The sequence below is a fragment of the Sminthopsis crassicaudata genome, chromosome 4 (genome assembly GCF_048593235.1).
Source record: "Sminthopsis crassicaudata isolate SCR6 chromosome 4, ASM4859323v1, whole genome shotgun sequence".
Lineage (NCBI taxonomy): Eukaryota > Metazoa > Chordata > Mammalia > Dasyuromorphia > Dasyuridae > Sminthopsis > Sminthopsis crassicaudata.
This window is the reverse complement of record NC_133620.1, coordinates 258275816-258291325: the sequence shown is the minus strand read 5'-3', so window position 1 is coordinate 258291325 and position 15510 is coordinate 258275816. Positions and strand designations below refer to the sequence as shown.

General features: G+C 33.9%; 1 protein-coding gene and 1 long non-coding RNA gene across 2 annotated transcripts in view; one reads left to right on the top strand and one right to left on the bottom strand.

Annotated features, from left to right (window-relative positions):
• The window catches only part of DST (dystonin), a 570187-nt gene that overhangs the window by 221317 nt on the left and 333360 nt on the right, over positions 1-15510 (bottom strand).
• Positions 12623-15510, top strand: part of LOC141566276 (uncharacterized) — a 141265-nt gene continuing 138377 nt past the window's right edge. Inside the window, exon 1 of the long non-coding RNA XR_012489271.1 lies at positions 12623-12756. This is a non-coding gene — a long non-coding RNA (uncharacterized LOC141566276). The remainder of the gene's footprint in view (positions 12757-15510) is intronic.

Sequence of the window (15510 nt, the reverse complement as noted above, 5' to 3'; positions counted from 1 at the left end):
TTTCAACATTTCAGCTTGGGGCCATGACTTGGATCAACTGTTGTTGTTGTTGTTTTTTTCTTTTACTTAGTCCCAATGAGATAAAATCATAAAATCTTAGAGTTGGAAGAAACATTGAACGTGTTCTAGTCCAAACCCTGATTTGGGGAAAAGAAGGGTAGACAGATGGGAGGTGATGGGGAAACAGAACTAATGCCCATGAGGAGAAGCTGACTTCCACAAAGTCATAACAGGTAATAAGCAGTAGAGCTAGGAACTCAGAAAGTCCCCTGGAAGAATGATCATTGGAGTCAGAGTTGAAGCACATATATTTAAATTACTTCCCTGTTATGTGCCATTTGAGTAATGTTGGGAAAGTGCCTTCCTTTTTTCTGGGCCTCAGTTTTCTTATATATAAAATAAAATTTTGTATCTAATACCTAAATAAAATCATACTAGATAATCTCAAAGATCTCTTCCACCTAAAAATCTATGAAACTATGATCCTATAACACCAACAGAGACTAGCATTTTCTTTCTCATTACAAAGTAATTTAGGGAAGAGGAAAAGAAACCACAAACTGGAAAGGTTTTAAAGTAAAGGTTTTATAAGGGAAGTGAAAAGTAAGGGAAAGGAAAGTGTCTGAGGCACTTTAAGTGTTTATAAAAACACTACACCATTTAGCCAATAGGGAATGGCTAAATAGAGTACGAATGTATGAAATATTATTATGCCATAAGAAATTATTTTCTTATGATGATTTCTCACTGGAAAAGCTATTTCCCAGAAAAACCTGGGAAGAATTATATGAACTGATTTAAATTGATGTAAACAAAACCAGGGTAATAATTTATTCAATAACAGCAAAGTGAAAACGAACAATTCTAAAGATTTATTTCTAATCAATAGTATAACTAATCTTGAATCTAGATGATCCCTGATAGAGAATATTTCTCACTGCCTGGCAGAGTAGTGACAGAATCAATATACAGGATAAAACATATTTTGTTGACATAGTCAATATGAAAAGAATTTGTTTTGTTTGACAAATTTGTTCTGCACAAAAGTTTTATTTTTCTTTCTCAATTTGGGATGGCGTGGAGGAAGCATAGAGAAAAAAATAAATGCTTGCTAATTTAAAAATTGATTTAAAACTAGAGGCAGCTAGATGGCACAGTAGTTAGAGCACTGGTCTTAGAGTCAGGAAAACCTGAGTTCAAAACTGATCTCAGACACTTAGCAATAACTAGCTATGCAACCTTTGACAAGTCACTTAATCCAAATTGCCTTGCAAAAAAAAAATAATTTAAAACAACAAAAAAAATGGGAATGATCTGTTGAGCCTTGGGGAAAGCTACTATTCCACATAAAATATTTCATATATAAAAATATAAAATTTTGTCAGTGATTAATCAGTCCAAAAAGATTCTTTATTTGCAATCATTTTGGATTATTAATCATTGACAAAAATAAGAAAATATAATATAAATAAAATATAAAGATTGCAATAGTTGCAGACCAAATATACAGGTGTCAGTAGTAATAATATATGTCTTTTAAAAAAAGTAGAAAAGAAAGAGAATAATATCACAAAAAATATAAGAATTAGTTTGGGTTAAGTTTTATATTTCAGTCTTGCTGGAATATAATGTTTGTACATAAGTATAATATGGAATAGGTTTGAAAACATAGGTTAGAGTCATTTTCTATGACTGATTTATCTTCAATGACAGATGGGTGCCCTTATGACTACTAAACTTTAAGGAGAAGTGAACTTGTATTATCCAACCTTCATACCATTCTTATCCAAACCAACCAACATATACTAAAAATGCTTGTTTTCAAGGGACAGGCTGTTCCATTGTTCCCACCTGCCTAACTGTCTTTAGGGCTTTTTTCTCTTCTGACTTCACTGCTGATCTCAGCAGTTTGCTGCTTCACAGCCAGTTTAGAGCTTTAAATCTCTCATACTGCTGCTAATACCACAGTGGCCATCACTTCTGCATGGCACAGCTTTACTATCTTCTGCAAAGTTAAATTTCCTACCTTCAATTCAAGAGAAATAATCACCACCTCTACCATTACAGCAATAAATACTATCATTTATACAGCTCTAACATTTGCAAAGCATTGAACATACATTTTCTTATTTGAATACTTATATTACTTGTTTTCTAAAGATGGATTAAATGTATGTATTATAAACAAAAGCTAAGAAACTCTTACTAATGTTTTGGTACAAAAAGAGAAAGAACAATCATGTATTACTTGAAGTTTTCCATTCAGTGTCATGACAAGGATTCAATAAAAGTTATAAATTCCCAACAGTTTACTGACTCCAAATCTTCAAGAGAATTAGTAGACTTGTCAGGCTTTTAATGAAACTGGATCTCTGCCCTTGAAAGTCATACACAAACATCCCAAACTCACACACAGACAAATCTGGCTGAACATTCTTTTTCCAAAGAAGATGCCTGTGGAATAACCACGCCCAAATGAGGTACTCAGCTTCCCAGTGCATAAATATTTCACTATTTAGAGCATATATTACTAGAAATTATAAATGTTAGAAAATTGCCCAGGATTAGGGGAAAATGTATAATGGATAAGTCAATGAAAGGATGGAGTTAGGCACTCCATTTAGACGGGGCCAAAGATACACTGGACCTTATAAAACTACATAGGACATAAATTTAGAAATGGAAAGGACACTAAAGATTAACTGCCCAAAATTAACATTTTACACATAAATGACTTACTTGAAATCACACACTGAGATTTAAACTCAGTTCTTTTGACTCAATTCAACCTTCTCCATTTACTAGCTGTATGACTCTTGGCAAATCATTTAACCTTTTTCAGCCACAGTTTCCTTTTCTGTAAAAAGGAAAAATAATAGTACCTACCTTATAGAGTAACTGGGAAGTTCATATGTAAATTAAAATCTACAGCACTTTGAAAATCATTATTAATTATGATTATTATTATTCTATAATATTCTTATGTTATTATTGTTATACTACTCCAACTCCTTCATCTTATAAATGAGGCAACAGACCTATAGAAGTTAAGTCAATTACCCAAGATATTGAGTGGTAGAGCTTGTATTCAAATTTAGGTGGGAAGGAGGGGAAAACTTGGAACACAAGGTTTTGCAAGGATCAGTGTTGAAAAATTACCCATGTATATATTTTGTAAATAAAAAGCTTTAACAAAAAAGATTTAGGAATTGATGGGCAACCCACCTTTAAAAATGTGACAACTACACTAGCCCAATAGGACAAAAGGGTCACCAACTACCCATATTGACAGGGGCCATTTAGGAAGCAATTCATTTCTACCACTTTGTTTTTCCCAGTTTGGACCATGATCCTAATTTAATTTCCTGGTCAATTGGTTTTGTTCCCATTTGTTTTGGTTGAATCGGTGATCAGTCTACTTCCTAGCTTATCTCTAACTAGATTCTCAGCCAGGCACCAAGATCAATAAGGTCAGGCAGGCAAAAGCAGTTATTTGGTATTAAGCACTATACTAAGCACTGGGGACATTAACGAAAATTCCTGGACTTAAGGAGCTCACATTCTAATAGGGAGACAAGATAAAAAAAAATAAAAAAAAATAGCTAGGTATTAAAAAATATATACAGAATAAATAGTAATCTCAGAAAAAAAAAAAAAGAAGAAGAAGAAGTGATAGAGCACTGGGTAAATCTTTCTGCAAGATGTAAAATCTGAGCTGTTTGGAAAAAATCCAAGAAAGCTAAAAGGAAGAGATAAGAAGGGAGAATATTCCAAGGTGTGTGTGAGGAAGGTGGGGTGGGAGGGGGTGGCACCAGTCAGTACAAAGGCACAGCTTCAGAAACTGGAGAAACATGTGTGAGAAACAGGTCACAGGCTAGTGTAGTGAAAGTGAATCACATAGTATATGGAAGAGAATAAAGGGCTTTAGTTCTTTGACTCTTAGAAGAGTTTTATGAGTGCCCTATAGTTTTAATCAGCAAGCCCACCAATGATTAGCAACCTCTGCTAACTCCGAGAAATCCTACAGAATGGCAACACCCTCATTTTGTCAGAACTGGCTCTGTAAGATCCAGTCCCTAGACCCCAGATTATGGTAGAAAAACAGTGGAAGATTTTCAACAAGGTCAAAGTGCCTAAAAAAAAGCAACAGGATTTTTAGCAACATCTTTTGGAACAAGATTACATGGTAAAAGAACAGGTACTAGTTAGGAGACTAGAGATACAAAGACAGACACTAAGATTGATGATAATCAAATCTTGCCCATGAAATTTCACAATGGAAGTTGAAAAAATAACAAACGGATATGTCACAGAAATAATACTGATCCAAAGGTCCATAAGCCAGAAGTCAGATAATGGAAGATAATTCAGTTTCTTGTTTAGCAAGACTCTGCCCAGAGGGAATTATTAGAAATATAGGAGAGATTTTTTTTTGCCTAAGAGTTTTAGTTATCATTAAATATCATTAAAACAAATCAGAATAAACAAAGATATATGCTACCTGGCTTTGGCTCAGATGACCTAAGATGAAGGCACCCATGCAGAAGATGGCAGGGGCATGCTTCTGTGAGAAGGCATTCTGTGTTCTCCTATCATATGGAGGGGAATAGCCAATGACTATTTAGCCCAAATAAGCTGCATTTGAAACTACTAGAATGAGACACTCTCTTTCCATCAGCTTCCAAAGGGGAGATAGTCACCCAAAGAATGAACACCACTGACTGAGAGAGACATAGGGAAAGAACCATCTCCACAGACACATAAACAGACACACACACACACACACACACACACACACACACACACACACACACATACTTTAGATCTTATGATCTCAAGAATAAAGTTTGGTCCTTTTCATTTGTATTTTCCAGTTCTAGGTACAGATGGTGAAGTCCCCTGGAGTTGAATACTCAAGCCATGACTATCTGGGAAGCAATATTCCAAGCTGAATATTGCTCTATCCCAGTTCCCCCCCAGAGACAAGAGACAGTGTTATCCATAGTGACTTACCAAGTCAACAAGCTCATATTAAGCACTGTGCCAGGCACTATACTAAGTGGTAGGAATACAAAATGAAACAGAAAGAAAAATAGTCTTCACCCTGAAGAAGCTTACATTCTAATGGAGGAAGACAACCCATAAAAGAAAGTTGAAAAGGAGAAAAAGATGCTGAAGGAAATATGGCTGGTTTGGGTACCTCCTTAAAATGGAAGTTTTGGGAAGAAATAGCTAATCAGAAGATGAAGGCAAAGGGGTGGATGTTACTTTCAGTTTGAGAAGTCCAAGGACAAAGTGAACTGTAGAAAAAATAGGTAGAAAAATTCCAGATAGTCAGAAGTACAACCTGGAGAATAACCAAGATAGCAGACCTGATTCTCTCCCTTAAAATGGAGATTCTGGCCCTCTTATGACCTGTCACTAGAGAAGTAATTATTCTTCATTCTTCCCACCCATTCCTTCATGACATTCATTTGCTTTGATCAAGAGCTATGATGGTGGCCCAAAAGGACTTAGTAAAGGAACTGGTTAAGAAAAGGAATAAGATTTCAGTGACTGTAAGGCTGGCAATCTCCTAAAAATTAGGGAAGGTAAAAGACAGGAAAGGATTCTTTAGAAGAGTGTAAGTCCAGTTTTGGACCTGCAGAATTTCAGGTACCAACAGGATATGGAAATAGAAACAGAGAGCAAACAATTGAAAAATGGGAAATGGGAAATCAGAAACAGACATAGAAGTAGTCTGCTGAGGTGATCAAGGAGGCCATGAGATCAAATACAACTATCAAGGAAGAATTTGTAAAGGGAGAAGAAAAACAAAAGAAAGAAAAAAACAAGGACAGAATTTGGGGGAATACCTATACAAAGATGCAGGGTACATTAACACAAAGATGGGGGATATCCACATGTGATTCAGGATGAAGAGTCAGTAAACTGGTGTGGCAGCTAGGTGGTGCAGTGGATAGAGCACCAACTCTGAAGTCAGGAGGATCTGAGTTCAAATCTGCTCTCAGACACTTAACACTTCCTAGCTTGTGTGACCCTGGGCAAGTCACTTAACCCCAATTGCCTCAAAAAAAAAAAAAAAAAAAAAAGAATCTAAGAAAGAATTAAACTATTTAACATAGTATGATGTCTGAAACATCAATTTTTCTTTTTTTTTAAACCTCTTTTTTTTTTGATATACTCTTTAAAAAAAAAACAATAATCTTTAACAGATTTTTAAAACTCAATGCATTAGGAGAAAAAACTAAGCAGCAAGTTAGGCATAGTTCAAATAAACATAGAAAAATCCAAGTCCAAAAAATGATCAGAGAAAGTTATCTGATTAGAATCCAGAAATTAAGACAAATAAGGAAAAGAACATGAACAAAAGCAGGAGCAAGAGTCAACATGCTTTATGTAAATATTATCTTCTTCTCTGCAGAATGTAAGATCCTAGAGGGCAAGAGAAAGTTTCTTTTAAAACATAGCATTGTATCTATTATATAATGAGTACCTAATAAAATCTTGTTGGGGAGGAGGATTCTGGGAAGATAGAAGAGTAAATGAGAAAATTCCAAGCTCTCCATATTTCCTGCACAAACAAGACAAAATTGCTCTTCGGGAGAAACATATTAGGGTGAAAAATGAATAAGATCCTGGATAGAACAAATGTCTTCCAGGGACAATCTGAAAAAAACATAAAAACAGACCCTAGGACCAAGGTTACCTCCCAGTAACCTCTGCAGAAATAGCAAGTGAGGAATCCTGAAGCTAGCTGAGTTCTGAGGTATCAGTCTGAACTACAGAAATTTTCACATCCTGTACAAAAGAAAGCAAAGGGAGTTGGGTCTAAATCGGGGAAGACTAAGGGAACCTCTGATGATTACCCTACAAGATATGGAACTAACACAGCCAGTGAGTGCAGAAGACTGGGAAGCTGCTGGATGTGGACACTTGCTGAAGATTGGAACTTTTGGTTTAGGATTCCATGTCAGAAAGATGAACTAAAGTAAAGCCAAAAGATCATCCCCATACCCTATTATTAGAGGAAATGTATTTCTAGATGCTTACTTGCATAAAATAGAGAAAGAGAAGATCAGTGTATTGGGCTTGCAACTAAAAAAGCTAAAAAAAGAACAAATTATAAACCCCCCAATCAAATACCAAACTTGAAATTCTAAAAATAAAAGGAGAGATTAACAAAATGAAAGTAAACAAACTATTAAATTAATAAATAAAACTGAGAATTGGTTTTATGAAAAAACCAACAAAATAGATAAACCTTTAGTAAATTTGATTAGAAAAAGGAAAATCAAATTGGTTAGTCTCAAAAATGAAAAATGAGAACTTTCCACCAATGAAGAGGAAATTAGAGCAATAATTAGGAGTTACTTTGCCCAACTTTATGCCAATAAATTTGATAACTTAAGTGAAATGAAGGAATATCTACAAAAATATAGATTGCCCAGATTAAGAGAAGAGAAAATACATTACTTAAATATTTAGAAATTTATTTAGAAATAAATCTATTTAGAAAAAGAAATAGAATAAGCTATTAATCATCTCCTTAAGAAACAATCCCCAAGACCAAATGGATTTACATGTGAATTCTACCAAACATTTAAAGAGCAATTACCTTCAATACAAAACTATTTGAAAAAATAGAGAACAAAGGACTCCTACCAAATTCCTTTTATGACACAGACATGGTACTGATACCTAAACCAGGTAAGATGAAAACAGAGAAAGAAAATTATAGATCAATCTCCCTAACGAATATTGATGCAAAAATCTTAAATAAAATATTAGCAAAAAGATTACAGAAAATTATCCCCAGGATAATACACTATGACCAAGTAGGATTTATACTAGGAATGCAGGATTGGTTCAATATTAAGAAAACTATTAGCCTAATTAATTATATCAATTACCAAATAAACAAAAAAAAAAATGTGAATATCTCAATAGAAGAGGCATTTGATAAAATCCAGCATACATTCCTATTTAAAAATACTAAAAAGTACAGGAATAAATGGACTTTTTCCTTAAAATAGTATCATCTACTTAAAACCATCAGTAAGCATATGTAATGAGGATAAACGAGCCATTCCCATTAAGATCAGAGTTAAAACAAGGTTATCCATTATCACCATTACTATTCAATATTGTATTAGAAATGCTAGCTTTGCAGTGTTACTATTGGGCTTATATACCAAAGATATTTTAAAGAAGGGAAAGGGGCCTGTATATGCAAGAATGTTTATGGTAGCCCTCTTTGTGGTGGCCAGAAACTGGAAACTGAGTGGATGCTCATCAATTGGAGAATGGCTGAATAAATTGTAGTATATGAATATTATGGAATATTATTGTTCTGTAAGAAATGACCAACAGGATGATTTCAGAAAGGCCTGGAGAGACTTACATGAACTGATACTGAGTGAAATGAGCAGGACTAGGAGATCATTGTATATTTCAACAACAATACTATGTGATGATCAATTCTGATGGACGTGGCCCTCTTCAACAATGAGATGAACCAAATCAGTTCCAACAGAGCAGTAATGAGCTGAACCAGCTACACCCAGTGAAAAAACTCTAGGAGATGACTATGAACCACTACATGGAATTCCCAACCCCTCTATTTTTGTCTGCCTGCATTTTTTATTTCCTTCACAGGCTGATTGAACACTATTTCAAAGTCCGATTATTTTTGTACAGCAAAATAATTGTATGGAAATGTATACATATATTGTATTTAACTTATACTTTAACATATTTTACATGTATTGGTCAACCTATCATCAGAGGGAAGGGGTGGGGAGAAAAAAGGGAAAAGTTGGAACAAAAAGTTTTGCAATTGACAATGCTGAAAAATCCCCCATGCACATATCTTGTAAATAAAACGTTATAATAAAAAATTTTAAAAAACACACTAGATTTGGCAATAAGAGAAAAAAAGAGATTAAAGGAATTAGAATAAGTAATGAAGAAACCAAGTTATCACTTTTTGCAGATGATATGATAGTATACTTAGAGAACCCTAGAGAATCAACTAAAAAACTATTAGAAATGATCCACAACTTTATCAAAAATTATCAAATTGTGCTTACCCTTTAACCCAGCAGTGTTTCTATTAGGCTTATATCCCAAAGAGATCGTACAGGAGGGAAATGGACCCATATGTGCAAAACTGTTTGTGGCAGCTCTCTTTGTAGTGGCAAGAAACTGGAAACTGAATGAATGTCTGTCAATCGGAGAATGGCTGAATAAATTGTGGTATCTGAATGTTATGGAATATTATTGTTCTATAAGAAACGACCAATAGGATGATTTCAGAGAGGCCTGGAGAGACATACATGAACTGATGCTAAGTGAAATGAGCAGAACCAGGAGAAACATTCTACAAAACTGTACGATGATCAATTCTGATGGATGTGGCTCTCTTAAACAATGAAATAATTCAAACCAGTTCCAATTGTTCAGTGATGAAGAGAGCCAAAAACACCCAGAGAGGGGCTTGTGGAAACTGAGCATTATCACTCTATCTGTTGTTGTTTGCTTGCATTTTATTTTCCTTCTCAGGCTTTTTTTTTCTTTCTAGATCTGATTTTTCTTGTGCAGCAAGATGACTGTATAAATATATACATACATAAATTGGATTTAACATATATTTTAACATATTAACATATATTGGACTACCTGTCATCTAGGGGAAAGGGTGGGAGGAAGGAGAGAAAAATTTGGAACAGAAAGTTTTGCAAATTTTGAAAAATTACCCATGTGAATGTTTTGCAAATAAAAAGCTTTAATAAAAAAAGATAAAACAGAAAAAACATTAAAATGATTTCGTTCAAAGTGGACCCAAAAAAGAACCTTGACACAGTATACAAGAAAAAAATCCAAGGAATTTGTCCTGAAATGATAAAACAAGAGAGGAAAGTAGATATAGAAAAAATAAAAAAATCCACTGATCACCTCAACAGATCTTACATGAAAAACAGACAGAAATGTTATTGCTAAATTTCAAAAACCCCACATCAAAAAGAAAATTTTATAAGAAATAAAAAAGAATTCAAAAATGCTAGAGATACAAATTAGAATTGTACAGTATTTATCATCAGCTACATTAAAAAACCACAGGTACTGCAATATAATATGACAATCAAAAGAACTAGGGTTTTGTCCAAAAATATTATATCCAGCAATACTAAGTATAATATTGAACAAAAAAATGGATATTCTATGAACGATTCTCAGATTTTTAGGAGTTTGTATCAAACCAACCTGAACTAAAGAAAATTTAATATATAGGAGCTAACATCAAAGACTAATTTCTAGGGACTCAACAAGGACAAACTTTGTTTTATAAGTGGAAATATAAGTCATATGTCTAAGTTTACCATCAGAAATTAAAGGAAAGGAAAGGAAAAAAAAAAGATTGAAGTAGAGCTAAGTATTATCTGACTCTAAAAAGCAAAACTGTCCAGGAAAAAGTTAAAAAAAAAAAAAAGTAATCATGCTATAGGAATGAGGTGCAGAGGAAGAACTGACACAGAAGGAGATGTGGTAGCTCTGAAAACCAACTTATATCAGAAATAGGTGAAATGAACTATACACATACATACATACACATATATGTGTGTATATACATTTCATATATACATACATACACACACACATATCTCAAGAAGAGCATAGCACCTTCCAAAATCTATAAAGAAATAAGGAAAGAAAGAATAGGATAAGCGGGGTACAGAAGGGTGTGTAGATTTATAACAGTGAATCAAGGTGTGTGAATTATTGGGAAAAGGACAAAGAGGGAAGAGAAGAGAGAGGGGAAAAGATAAGGGAAAGACTCCTGGGTTGGATAAGTAATAACAAGGCAGGTTAAGGAGTAGAAGAGTTAGCAGAAATAGGAAATACAACAAACACAATAACAATAATCAGAAGTAGAATTTATTAAAAAAAAAAAAAAGTAGGACTAGTATTCATTAATCTCAAAGTCAAAGATTCAATCAAGAGAGAAATCTATATTATGTATTAGTTTATTAATATTGTTTTAGATGCATGTCTAAAAGTAGATATAGATATATAGATAGGTATATATATATATATATATATATATATATATATATATATATATATATATATATATATATAAAATATATATATATATTTTTTCTATACCTTGTCCTCTCTAGGATCATATATATATATATGAAAGGAGGGTGATCCTAGAGAGGACAAGTTATAGAAAAATTCTGAGAGTCAGTAGTAGAGCTAGGAGAGAAGTTAGTATGGGGAAAGGAATAAATATTTTTATCTAGCAACTACTATGTACCAGGTACTGTTCTAAGTGCTTGTTGTCAAATACTGTCTCATTTAAGCTTCACAATAATCTCATGAGGTAATTGCTATTATTATCCCCATTTTACAGTTAAGGAAACTGAGGCAAACCGGTTAAGTGAATTGCCCAAAGTCAAACAGCTAGTAAATGCCCAAGGCTGAATTTAAACTCGGGTTTTCTTGACTCCAGACCAGTGTTTATCCACTATACCACCAGGATGGCCTGAGTTCTTCATGAAAAAGGATTCCAAGATCTTATAAAGAACAATCATATTCAATACTATGTTCCTATAGTTACATCGCAAACAACTCTGGTTCACATTGATTGTACAACAGGTCCCAGGCCAAGCCTCACTTGGTCATGTCATAGCTTGCCTAAAATCTAGAAAATAAAGACTTCAGGGGGATGTGATATGATGATTGTTTTCATATTTTTAAAGGTATATCAACTAAAAGATCAATTATTTCTTCCTTCTTGGTGGCAGACTGAAACTCTCAGGGGAACACATTTCAGCTCAATATAAGGAAAATTTTTCTAAAAACCTTGATTCCAAATAAAATGAATTGCTTTGGGAAATAGAAAATTCCCCATTACTTAAGGTCTCCAACCACTGACAAAAATTAGTCAAAAAGTAGCTCTTTCAGAAGACAGGAATTTTCTCAGGATACCTACTTAGAGACCTTAAGTTATCCTAGTTGTGACAACTGAATACATTTTAACAAAATATCATTTCTTAAAAAAAAAAAAGTCTATAATAAAGTATGGACTCTCACTCTTTTTTAATTCATCTCCCTTATTAGTTTGAATTACCTACACATTTACAGCATGCAGAAAGGATTCTGCCCAGGTGGGCATCTGGAGCTCTAAAAGGGGATGTTAAAAGAAGGAACTGTGATTACAAAGACAATAAAGGTATTGCAGAAAAGAGACAGCCCAAGAAAATGACATGACTGCAAAATGACTCACCTGAGAAGCCACATGTACACAAAGCTAGTCAAACAGAATTACAAATAAAGCCTGAAACCTTTCTGTAGCAAAAAGAGAGAAGTACAAAAAGAAATATTTTTTCAAATAAAAATACCAATTGTGTTTCACAGAAAGCCTCTGAACTTCAAAAGGATTTTTAGGGCTTTACAAGAAGAAAGACTCCTCCAAAGTACACCTCAGATGGGCTGTAATAGCATTAAAGTTACCATAACAACATTCAAACACATGCCTCAGACTGAATACTCTGACTTCTATTAGATTCAGACATGTTCAGGCTTAGCAAGCAGGTGAGATATTTAAGGAGGAAAAAAAGGTACCATCCCCAAAGCAGCAAATGTAATGTTTTCCTAGCAAATGAAGAGGAACATAGGAAAAATGAACCAATTCTTGCGTCAGTGGGTGGATACATTCCTGTTATGCTCGTATTTGGGCACACTGTGGTAAGATGCTAACTCAAAATTCCTAGGAAGCTCTGTGTGTGTGTGTGTGTGTGTGTGTGTGTGTGTGTGTGTGTGTGTATGTGTGTGTGTGTCTGTCTGTCTATCTGTCTGTGTTTATATGAATGTGTATGTAAAGGGATAAAAAGAAGGAAATCCTCACAAAATTATTTAATAATCAACACATAAATAGAAATTCCAGAAATAAAAAAGGGGAGTTCTAAATAGTTATCTCTTACAAAGATACATAGAAAAGAGGATTTAATAGCCTGATTTCACAGATTCAGAACTTATTTAGATGTTAAAACACCTTTTTTCAGGACCTAAATTCTTATTTTTTTTTTTTTTTATTTCTGGTCTCTGATGAATTTATAGGCTCAGTGATGTAAGTAAGTACCCTCTCCAGTGGCACAGACAGGTTACAACTCATTTATACTGTCTTATCCTTTATCTTTCTGTCCCTGGCCTCTCAGAATTCTTCACAGGGCATTCATCCAATATATTGTGATCATCAGGCAGGACCATGTGTCCTTTATACTCCTTTCCTTCTTCAATTGGCCAAGATGAAAAATTTTCTCTATATCTCTCCCTCTCTCTCTCCTCTTTTCTTCTTCTTCTTCTTCTTCTTCTTCTTCTTCTTCTTCTTCTTCTTCTTCTTCTTCTTCTTCTTTCTTCTTTCTTCTTTCTTCTTTCTTCTTTCTTCTTTCTTCTTTCTTCTTTCTTCTTCTCTCTCTCTCTCTCTCTCTCTCTCTCTCTCTCTCTCTCTCTCTCTCTCTCTCTCTCTCTCTCTCTCTCTCTCTCTCTCAATCCATATCTATCCACCACAGAAATTTTGCTCTTCCTCCCCACATCCTCCCAACTCTAGTTTCAGCCCTTTGCTTCAAGGAGAAGTTCAGGACCATTATAAATACAGATGATGGCAATCTAATCTATCTTCCTCCTCCTAATTAATTGTAGATCCTATTCATTCATTATTGATTATCTGTTATCAGTCCAAAATATTTGTGCTAAAGGAACCAGCTTTATAATCTTGCCATCCAAGGGAATATCATAATTTGTAAAGGTACTCTTTAGCCATTTAGTTTTTCCTTTGTGAATAGTTAACCCATTCATTTGTATTGTCACAGATCTTATTTTGTAAGTTTAGTCATATCTCTGGGCTTCATGAAAATAAAATACTATTCTTTGCAAACAGGAAATCTGAAGAACCTCACTGAAGGGCCCCAGTGTAGTTATTTGGTAAACTAGACAAACAGTTCATTAAATGACTTTTAATGACTTGAGTTAAAATGTATTAAAGGAAATATGAAAGTTGTCCAAAAGTTCATGAGAAAGACTTGCACTAAGCAAAGAAAATGGGCTTAATTAAAAATAAAAGAGAAAGCAAACATATAACATTTTTTAATAGTTAAATAGAAACCATCAACTGTTTGATCTCTTTTGCAATTCAGCTTTCTTAAGATAAGTAATCTATTATTCTGAATACTAAAGGAGGAGGGAAGTCATCAAATAGGAAATGTCAGATGTTAAGGTGAGAAGTTTGCTTAACCACAGTGTTTCTTTTCCATGAAATATCAAAGCACATACCTAACTGATGATGGTCTGGTAGCATCATCTTTTACATGAAAAAGGTGGCACTATTATTATTATTATTATTATTATTACTATTTTTTTTAAAAGAGTATGGGATTCATTTTCATTTTTCTCATTTTCCCAAAAGGTATCTTTACACTGGTAGTACTTAACCCAAAATAAAAAAAGATTGGGACAAAATTTTGGTCTGTTATTTAGTATCAGGTATTACAAAGAGCAAAACAAAGCCACAAAATATGTGGGGGGGGGGGGGGAGAGAAAAATGTGAGAATAAATTCCTGAAGTTTAAACTTATTGGAATTGAGGCAAAATGCTTAAAGGTATAAAGAATTCAGCTACTAAAAAGGATATTTTATTCATATGATAAAAGGTTTAAAAGCATGTTCCAAAAAGCAAATGCTGTAAGAGAATTACTAAAGGAATACTGCAAAGTTTTCATGATTAGAGACAATCAAACAAGCTGAGGCAGACCTTGTCCCCACGCTATTCCTAATCAACTGTTCCACCCACCAGCTCATATATTAGAATCTGAGCATGTTAAGTATATCTCTTTTGGACTGCTATAATCAACTAATGTTGTATTCTTGAGTTTTTTGAATACTGGTAAAAATCAATGAACATCCTATTAACTAAATCAAGCATTTTGGAGTACCTATGTTAATCACGGAGAATATAAAAATAAAAGTGCCCTCAAAAAGTTTACCTTCCAAACAAGTATCTTCCTAATGCCTGTACTAGCTTTTTAAATACCTTATCAAATCCATAAACTTGGCCAACCCAGTTCATATTCACAAGTCAATACATTTTCTTTAAATTCTACAATTAGGGACAAAGTCAAGATGGAAGAGTGATAGGATTCTGTGCAGTGAGATGCCATATCTATATACCTCTCTAGACAGATCTAGAAAATGGACAAGACTAATTCCTAATGGAAAAATCTGAAAAAAAAAGTTAAAAGTGAATCTTTTGCCCAAGCTTAGGTCAGTATAAGGAACCAAATAAAGAGAGTTGTGTAGGCACTGGAGATAAGTCAGGCCAGATGAACTATTTCAGCACCTAAGAGATTATGAACCAGATCTAAAGGAGTTTCCATAATGAGAAGCCCCATAACCAGATGGAGGCACTAAAACAAGGTTAGATGCCAACTAAAAGCTTTGTTACCCC